Raw genomic sequence first — 11,092 nt, forward strand, 5'->3', positions numbered from 1 at the left:
CTACTGTTTTAAACTACCTCCAAACAAGGACTCTTTGGAGAACTATTAATTTAAGGTCAACTTACAGTCTATAACATAGCCTAGACGCTTGTGAAGAGAGAGAAGGGGAAGGAGGAAGTTTCACCAACTGGGTCAATACATTTCTGCATTTCTGCTGAGCTTTATAGGTGTCTCTAGAGGAACTGAGGTCTACTGGTGGGGTTCCATCTGCTGCATCTAGAGTGTATCTCAGTGGGTTATTTTCAACTTGATGCTAGCATTTTCACTGGTGTTTGTAAAGGCAACATAGAGTACCAAAATATACTGTAGAAAAACATGTGATGCCCATTCAAGACCAGAAAACTTCAGCAGACTTGTTAAATCTGTGACCTGACTAATCTAGTCAAACCTAGCTGGATTAAACTCTGGATGTGGAGGGGCAAACATCAGGCTGAGCAACGTCTTGTTCCCCTCCCTCCCACCTCTATATGCACAGCTATTTGGTATAGTATTGGTCTGTGTCAGGAAGAAATTGCAAAGAGTGTGGAAAAATTGCCATCGCAGAGGGATCTAGATTTGAGATTGGATTTATGATAATTCCCACAGTGGTATCTTGTGCCCTTTAAGCCATATCATCCTAAGGAAAATCATCATTATGAGAAGGGATGCAAGTTTCCAGTAGATTTATAAACAGCTTTCCAAGCTCTTCACTGTGTAAGAAATTCCATTTCTTTCACATTTTCTTCCACATCAAATGTAGAGGAAAAGCCAATATCCTAAAACTTTCTGTAGAATCAAACTTTTAAAATAGCTTTTTCTTTTAATTTCAGTGTTTTGATTGCTCTGAATTGAATCATTAATTTTAATTTTATTTAATCTGATATGCAGAATTTGAGTCTGTCAAATTGCATGAAATTATATCTCTAAATTGCTTCTTTATTGTTTAAACGCTTTGCGTTCCTGTTCTTGTGTATGGTCTACCTAAGAAGCCAGATGGTTAGAAATTTCTGTGTCTCTGACCAGGCTCTGTGGCAAAACTGTATCTTCTACAATTCATCATGGTCTCCTTTGAGGTTTAGACACATATCTTGCCCACATAGACTGGGTATCTGAGGAACTTAATCTTTGAAATACAGCAACTACAAATTGCAGACAATTAATTCTGACCAACCTGGAAACTTACTACTCAGTTACCTTTTGACAAAATGAAACCATTCAATTCAGTTGAATAAAGTGTTTAATTTTGCTATGTGAAAATGCACACTCTATAAGCAGAATTAACATCCCACTGGAAAAAAAATTATTTTGCAGAACTGTTTATCTAGATCCTCTGTTAACTGGAGTACCATGGAACTGCTGTTCTTTTCCTCTATTCCTTTTCTATCTTTTTTTATTTTTTCTTTTATTTCCGAACCTTGTTTCTGATTTTTGATGTATCAAAGGTGCTGAAAAAATTAAACTAGTAAGAAGAATGATCGTATACCAAAATTTAGTTCCTGGATGTCCTGATTAAGACAAGCTGCCAGCTGTGAAACACTGCTGCCAATTCAAAATGACCAGCTCAGTATATAGAGATTTGGCTGGACATTGTAATAATTTATAAATTTGTACCAGTCTACTCCCAGTAGCTTCATCAACCTCAGTAATCTGTACTCTACAGCAGTGTTGGTTTTGTTGTGTTCTTGTTCCACATCAATTTTCCACTTCTGAAAGAGACGAAATATGTGGTTATTTATTAAGTTAAAAAAAAGCCAAACCAGTCAACTGAAGGAAGTGAGAGCATGAGGGAGAGAAGAAAATAATGAAAAGGGATAAGTACAAGAGAAACTAGGTATTTGTATTCTGAAAATCATAGAAAAGGAAATGAATTGGAAGTGATTTTGAAAGACAGCAAGTGACCGAAAGATGAAAAAGGTATAGGTGGTTTTAATGAATGAAATTTATGTAAACAGGGTCTGTGAAGCAACGTGTCATTGAAAGTGTTTTTCCTGCAGCAAATTTCATATTTTCATATTTCAAAATTGGACAGAAATGTGCAGAGCCTCTTCTGAATTATATGCTAAAAATCCTGCCTTCTTTTTTGCAAGATTTATGATGAATTTAATTTACTTTTAAATTACACATAAAATTTAGTGATTACAGCACAAGTTTATTAAAAAAAAAAAAAAAGACAAGACCTAGACTGCATATCAAGGTTGTTTGTAAAGAAATTGTACGTAATTGTGTAGCCTTCTCTTGCCTCTAAATTATTTGGTAACAAGGTAAGACACACAGCATGTGTAACAGTGCCTACAGGCCCAGAACAAATTAATGTAATGGGCACAAATGTATACTCTTGCCAAATTACATATTTGATTAACAATGGACTTGAGTCCAACAGAAGATGTGGTTTTGAAGAAGAAAAATATGTCAGTAAAGTAAAACCATGTAATTCTGAAATGTCTTATGTACATATAAAAAAAGAACCAAAGAATAAATGGGGTTTGTGATCTGACTGGAAAAGTAAGATTCCTTTTCTCCTGTTGTAATACGGATGGTTTTAATGCCTACACTTTGCTCCAAAATCTAACATGAGAACTAAACAAAGGCATCATTTGCTGTTCAATCATGGTTGTATCAATAAATCTTAATACTGATAGTTCTCAAGCCCCTGTGATTTTTATAGCAAAACTATCCTGAATATGTGTAGTCCTCTAGATTTACATCACAGCTAATTCCATAAGTTAATTCATCAGCCTACAGTTAGTCAATAAAGTATTGCAGTCAACCTGTCTTCACTATAAGATACAGGATACCTTTGTCCAGTTGCTGACAGAAGAAAGGGGCAAGATGGTTCTTATATTTAGCTTTTGTTTGTGTGAAGATTTTGGTTCCCTTAAATAGTTATGCTACCTCAGTTTGGAAAGATTTCCATCTTTCAGCAACATGAGATTAGGCCAAATTAGTAACTACTAGTACTTTGTAGTTACCCATCTTGGCTTTCCAAAAATGTATCCCTAGTTTCTTTTATTTCTCACATTAAATATTTTGATAATAACTTCTTTCATAAATGACAGTTAATTATGAATATTTTTAGACATTATTAGACTTCTTTAGATTTTGTGAAATCCTCTGTAACAGTCTCAATAATATGTCACTGAATGCATTAAAAGTGTGTCATAATATGTGTTACATTCAGAAGATATAGCTTGATAGATAGCGGTGTCCAACATATAATAACCAAATATGTTGTGTTATATCCAGTGCTTTGAATATCATGCATAAAACATTTTACAGGAAAGCATTCATTTCTCAATAAATGATATTTCAAAAAAGCCTAAAATATGAACTGATATAAAGCAGATTATCTCTGTATTTGATATTAAAAATTGGTTTAACTATTTAAGTAGACTTTGCAATTTTGGTTAGTATTTTGGTTAAATAGAAAAAATAAAACTCAGTTTTGCACAAAAAGAAAAAAAGAAAGCAGAGCCATGTAGAATGTTGAAAAAATGAAAAACATCTTAACGTTAGAATTTTATTTGTCATTAAATAATTTGCTTACGATTTTCTTGCTTGCCACATTATGTATAGGTTAGAGCTATTGTTAAGAGAGACATTCAAGAATTTCAAGAACCCTGTCTTTTGAAAATAAGATGTAAAAGCAGACAATGGCTTGTGGTCAGGGAGAGTAAATATTAGAAAGGAGATTAATTAGCATGCCAAAAGAACTTTACTAAGATGAGGAGGCTACAATGGGGCTGAAAATCTCCAGCTGTGCAGAACTATCAAGAAGGAGGAAAAAGTGGTAAACAAAGAATCAGAAAGGACCCCTACCTGTTTAATCAACTGCAATGATTGGAATAATTCATGGATTTTTCAAACTGTATCATGAAGAGATATTTTTTAAGCGATGCTGGTGATCTCCACAGTAAGGAAAAAAGGAGAGCTTGTTTCAGAGAGAAAATGAAAAAAAAACCAGTTATCTGCAGATATATAACATGGATTTTTTCATGTTATTTTCATTCTTACTCAAAAGAATGAAGAGCTAACCTGCATAGTAACTATCTGGGTTGAGATTTTTAAAAAAAAATACCATTACATACTTCATTATCTAGCTTTATCTGTGTTAGAAGCACTTGCTCTGATAAGTTATATAAGTGGATTTGCAAAATGATTCTTATATCATTATATATACTTATTTCAGACTTGAAAATCCATAACAAAATAAGGTCACCCAGCAACAATATACTTTTCACATCATAGTATCATCCACAGTACCCTTTGTTGAATGTAACTCTAATTTTATCTCCATATTACTGACCAATAGATTTGGGCTAACAGGAAACTTTCAGTGGGTAGAAGTAGCAGCTAGTTCTCTTCGCTCATCCCTTGTTTCTCATTTTTGCCTGAGGGTGAAAAACATGTGTGGAAGACCTTCTCCAGTCATATACTTTGGAAAACCATAGGGGGTATGAATTAGAGAACTGCTGACTTACTCCTTAAATTTCTAGGATACTTAATTGCAGAAAACTGTGAAGTAAACAGTTTTTCTCCTCTTGGGACCTAAAACAATAAAATCGCACAGCAACTGAACAAAAACATCATATAGCTCATAATATGTACACTCCTAATGACAAAGTTCAGTACAGCCAAAAATATGAATTTCCAAAGTATGTCTTGAATTATAAGTAACAGAATAGAATCAGGGGAATACAGTGGCACTTTAGTCCAGTCTGCTGATAAGGAAACCTGAACTCACAAATGTTCTCAAAAACAAAAAAAGAAATTTAGAGAAGTCAAAGCTGACAAAGGGTATCTATATCCTACCCAACTTCTGAACTGCTTCTGTTGAGATTTTATGGTGTGAGGTAGTTAAAACAGGTCACCACTCAACACACCAAACTGTACTGGCTGCCCAGCATTTTCTGGTGCTTAAATGGAGTCAAGCCTGAAAATCCAACCTCAGCCATGGAGGCTGAGTACTTCTGTATAATGCACATCTAAAATAGCTAGAGATGCCTAAACTAGGAAAGTTTTTTTTAAAGGAGATTGTGAATAACACATGAAGGTTTCAACAGGCATTGTTTTAACATAATTTCAGTTAAAAAGTCAATCTATCTTATGATATTATGACTGTTTTCTTCACAGAATATTTACTGTATAAAATGTTTGTTTTGAAAGGGTGTGTCTGGGGCTCGGGCACAGGAGGATGTTTGCCTTTTTCTGGAAACTGTTGTGTGTGCCAGATGAAACTCTGGGTTAGGAAAAGATCCTGATTTTTTAGGGAACTATGAGAAGAGTCAGATGAGAAAATTTTTCAGTTTATAATGAATAAACTGCATCTAAAAGATTCAACATGCAGATGTAGAAGATTGTCGTTGGTTTCAAGACACTGCATTTTATCATGTTCCAAATTTTAATATAGACTTTAAATTGTTCACTGGACATGAACAGAGTTTTGAATTTTTGAACATCAGGAAATACAAAATTTCATGGCATGCTTTGCTAGAGATATAACCTTAACTTTGATAATGACAACAACTGAAAATATTCAGTAGTCAAAGTGAAAAATGAATATTTCATATGAAGACAAGGTATTTTTCAAGGTCACACATGAGCTGCTGAGGTTGGTGTGGAAGACAAAAGTTCTGCAGCTTCTATTATATGAAAAGCCAGATCCTTCTGTGTTTAAAAGCTTTGGATGAAGATGAACTCAAACCCCAAGAAATTCTTGAGTTCCTATGTGAACTCCTGTTGCATCCTCTGTGGTTGTCGGGGCTTTATAGAATGGCAGAAAGATTAGATGAGATGTCAAGCAGAGATGACACAGCATAAGATGTTTTCTCTTTTTCAGTTCTAAGCTTGTAAGGACTTCGCTCAGACCTGTCCTGAGATGGTCTTCTGCCCCTGATCTTGGACAAACCCGTTCATCGATGCCTTGTTCTGAAGGCTATATAAGCTGTCAATAAGCACAGATGGATGTGTGGCTAATGCTGATCACCTCAACCCCCATGCTCTCCTGATCTTTGTTGTTTGTTTCTGGCTTTCTGACAGTAGTGTGTCAGCAAAGATCCACGGATGATTAGCAACCTAATTGTATTCATGAAGAATGAGAACTCTGTCCACTTTGGAGCATTTACGCCACAGGAAAAAATCTAAGGATTAAATTGCAATAATCACAGAAGAATAGGGGAAGTCATAGAAGACTAAATATATTAAATCTTGAAGTCTGCAGTGGCCTGAAGTAGAAGATGAAAGTCAAGGAAGATTATGAGAGATGAATATTTCAAAGCAGTTCAAGACACAAGTACCAAAAGCCAACGGGAAGCTGAGAAGCAGCTAGTTAAAGTCATCAAGGTTAATAAGAAATCATTATGAACATAGTACATATTACAGTGTACATAAAGAGTGTAAAAGAAAGGGAAGTGCCTATTGTGGAGGAAGAATGTAGTAAGCAGAGAAATGGAAGAAACAATCATTTAAAACCTATGTACCAAATGTCAATGGCAGGTAGGTAGTTAGCTACCACAGCAATGAAAAGAAAAAAAGAAAGGGCTTAGATAAGACTTTGTCTGTAACAAGTCTAACAACTCCATTTTGTAAAAATGTGATTTTTTTAATCACCTTATTAACACTGTTCCTGAATATTTACAAAACTGTATGAAAGGATTTCAGAATTGTTAGCAGCTGCTTTTAAGAAACTGTGGAGAACAAGTGAGGTAGCAGATGACTGTAAAAAAAGCAAATGAAAAGTTGTTTTTTGAAAAAGGGACCTTCAAAAGAGTGGGTTGAAAAAGGGTTAGAAAATGAAACTCCTGTTGTCCTTCTCTCAATTTTTAGGAAATACAGGGACGGGTAATTGCATACATTTCTAAGTGTCTGGAAGATACCAAAAAGATGCATAGCAGCCTGTATTTGACACAACAAAGCATATCAAGCCAAAATAATTTCTGCTTATAAAGTAATCCTTCTGCTCTGTTCAACAGTGGGAATGCATAAACAAGGTATTCTAGCATTCTAGGCACTGATATTGAAAAAACAGCCTGATTTGAAAGATTCAACAGGGTAATAGAGAAAGTGATCAGAGGTCTCAAAACCAAGCATGGTGTAAGATTAAAAGAATAGGGTAAAAATATGGTAACAAACATATCACTGGGAGAAAATATAGAATGCAGTTACAATAGTTTACAATGCAAGAGTGCTGAACAGAGGAAGATAGTAACTTGTTCTTCATGCATTGGAAAGCTCTTCTGAAGTTAGGCTAGTAAAAGTCACTGACATAGATTAGTATGGAGTTTCAATCACTGGCAGAGACTCCACCAACGGTGACTCTGTGGTCTAAAAATAGATTTAGATCGACATCTGCCAGGAGTGACAAGGTATATCTGGTTTTGCCTGTGGGCAATGGGATGGCTAGAAGTTCCCTTGGGATTCCCTTCAGCGTACCTTCTAAAAATTACTTTAACTGGAAGGGCTGTGTTATTGTATTTGAATAAACTTAACTCCATGCTTTAGTGCCTTAAAAACTTTTGTAATGTAAACTTTTGTATTGTAAACTTAACTCCATGCTTTAGTGCCTTAAATTAACACATTCTTCATTTGCATGAAGCAGGCAAAGCACTTCTGAGACACAGTGTTCAGGGCATGAATTTCTGTGTATTTCCTAATAACTTCTCAGCACGTCCCTTCTGTTTCATCTCCAACCTATACATTCAGACTTTTCTTCCAATATATCCCTTGGTCCATCTATTAAATAATTCCAACACCCTTTCCTGTAACATACAGATGTGTATACAGAATACATATTTAAATGTATACTCTCTTTTCATCTCTCCATCCTTTTCCTTATGCAACATCCATATTATTTATGACAAACTTGCCACCTTTTACAGGTATATTACCAGCGACACCGTCTTCTTTGCTATCTCCCTGTAGGCTCCATCAGCTAGTCAGAAATAAACCAACCTGACTAGTTAGGATTTTAAAATAGTAAGCCTTAATATTTGAAAAATCTGTATTACTGAAAACTTGGAAAACATATAATGTTTTGAAATTGGGAAGAGGGACATTTATTTCATTAACAACAGCTATGTTTCTTAACTGGACAATGATGAAACGAGCTATCAGTTTCTAAACTCTCAGTTTAAAATTATGTACCTGTTACCATTAGTATTATTCTCTTAATACTACTGCAGTACTGGATTCCCTGTCACATCCTAAAGATGCTATTGCTAGGCACATCAGTATGTAACAATACAGATATATTTTCTGTGAGAAATGCATATACACTTAAAATAAAGGAAAGAATAATTCTCAAAATACATAAATTTAATCTTTGAAGAGCAGTGAAAAACTTCTGGTTTTGTATCTTCAAAATGCCATTTCAATCAAGTATCATTTTTTGTGTGCTTGAATAAATGGAATTACCAACTTGTGTAAAGTCCTTGATCAGAATGAGGCTCTTAAACCAATTATGTGGAGATCAGAGTGCTTCAAATTATAAGGAATACATTTAGAATTATTAAAGGCTTTAAATAGCTCGGTTCAGGCAAAATTACATATAATTGATCATTTAGTATGTGTTGTCAGTAGAAACTGCAGTCATAGGTGTGGAAGATCACTTTTTAGAGAAATCGCAGTGAAACTTTTGTAAAACCCAAACCATAACAGAGCTCCCTTTTCTAAGGATTTTTATTGAAAGCAAATCTCAGCCATTTGCTTTCAATGGCATCAATGCATCATGGGATGCGCCATAAGTTAAAAGTGCCAAATAACATTATCTAGATGAAAATGTGAAACATAGATGAAGCAAAGCCTAGGTAAGAGAAACCACAAGTTTGGGGATTGGGATGCTTTTAAAAAAGTTTAAATAAGTGATTCTTAAAAAAAAATATAAAATAAATCATTAGCTTTATAGAGAAATTTCTTCTTTACCAAAGGGCAAAGTGATTTGTGAGAAATTAACATGATGACTGACAAATACAAACTGGGTTGTCAGAGAATGATTGTATAAGGGACTGACTCTATAACCCACCCTGAGAATAACATGACTGGTTTATTGATTCTTATTTAGCCTCTGTGCAGTCCCTCTATCCCTTTGCTTTGAATGTTATGATTCATTTATTAAGAATATAATGTCGTTCTGGATAGGTAGCATTTTCAGAGTCAGGCACATAAATCCTAATCTGGGAATCATCCTCTTTATCTGTCAGACTGGTGACAAGATTCTCATTGATTTTTGCAATGCAGGTTTAGGAACAAAATGGCACATGTTATGTAGTGTAAGGTGCAGGTTAGTGGATTTAATTCATACTTTACTATCTGTCTGTAGTTACAGTTTATGACCAAACTCAAAACTTGCTAAAATCAGTCACAATCTCATATTCACTTCCCTTTTTGTATGAAGTGGCATTTTTCTGCTTATCAGATCTCAGAATCTCTTGATGGACTGGGCCCTAGTTTCAAGTCTGAAAGTAATTCCCATTTTTTACCATGGCAAATACTTTCAGATGTCAGGAGCATTGTGCTGTCTTAACAGACTAAGCAACCTTGTGGTGGGTCAGCCCTGGCCAACAGCCAAACTTCCAACCTGCTGCTCGAAGCCCACCCCTCCCCACCAGTAGGACAGAAAGAGAAAATAGGAAGAACAGGAATGAGCTCACGGGTTACAATAAAGCAGAGGTACTGTTTACTAATTACTGTTGCAGACAAAACAGACTTCGCTGTTTTAAGATTAATTTAATGCCAATTATAATACAATTGTAATAGCTAATTTTGGGTAGTGAGAAACAAGAAGACACACATTAAAACACCACCTTTTCTCCCCTTTCCCTTCCCCTTTGACTTCATTCCAGGCTCCTCTCCCTGACCAGCACAGGGGGAATTGAGGGGGTGTACAGTCAGTATGTGGTGGTTTCTCTTCACCACTCCTTCCTTCTCACGCTTTTCCTCTGCTCTGGCACGGCTTCTCCATGGGCTGCAGCCCTTCAGGAAATGTGCTCTGGTGTGGGCTCACCACAGTTCCTTAGGGTCTATCCCTTTGCTCCAGTGGGTGTCTTCCAGTGCCTGCCACAGAGTGTCCCCTCCTCCTCGTCTTCTCTCTGACCTTGGTGTTCCATCATCTTTCTTACTTTCTGTTCTCACCTCCTCTCCACATTCAGCATTTTCTGCCCTTTATTAGCTTATGCTTACACAGAGGCACCACCAGCTTTGCTAACGGTTCAGCTGTGTCCACGGTGGAGCTGGCGGGAATCAGCTGTTCCCAACACAGGCCAGCCCCACACCTCTTCCCACAGAGGCCACCTCTGCAGTCCCTGTCCCCTCCCGCCACCCGAACCTTGCGACAACACAAACCTGAAAAGCAGAGTGTTACTCAAGCCTAGGGAATAAAGCTAACGTTACAAAATTAGATGAACTAGGTCAACGGGATGGCAGATGCAATTCAAAATTAAATTGGGAGTCAGCTATGCTGGAAAGGTAATTGAACTATTTATGCACCTTGCTCATTTCTAAATTAAGTTTAACTAATTTGGGAAAGAAACCGGATGTCATGGAAGGCTTTGAGTTAACAGCCAGCTGCAGTTTGAAAGCCAGAAAGAGGGGCGAGAGTGCCCCTTTCAAAAAAGGATTGGTTTGTTTCAGGCACAGGGGAATGAGGCGGGGGGGCGGCCCTGCCCGCACCTCCTCAGGCGAGGATCCAGGGGGGCCGCGCGCGCCCCTGTCTCTCCTTTCCCCTCACGTCCAGCAAGTTTCACCCTGGAATTACTGGGAGCTTTTAAAAGATCGGATCCTCCTCGGGATTTTCGCCGGTGGCACTCGGGGTACGAGGTGAGGCAGAAAAGTTCCAGCGGCCTCCACCCCCACCTGGAGGTGCCGGCGGCACAGTGCGGGGCCACGAGGGGCGCGACCAAGGTGGCCCGCCCGCTGCCGGAGGAGGCGGGCGGGCCGAGGACCAAGCTCCCGGCGCTGCCCTGCGGTGCTCACCTCGGCACTGAGGGGGCTCCGCCGACCACAACCCCCCCACCTCCCTCCCGCGCGCCCGCTCGAGCGCAGACCGTTACCGCCGGCGCAGCAGCGTCGCCTCCGCCGCGGCGGCGCGCGGGGAGGGGCGGGGCGAGGCGAGGCGGGGCGA

Source organism: Calidris pugnax, unplaced genomic scaffold (assembly GCF_001431845.1).
Source record: "Calidris pugnax isolate Ruff unplaced genomic scaffold, ASM143184v1 scaffold15, whole genome shotgun sequence".
Lineage (NCBI taxonomy): Eukaryota > Metazoa > Chordata > Aves > Charadriiformes > Scolopacidae > Calidris > Calidris pugnax.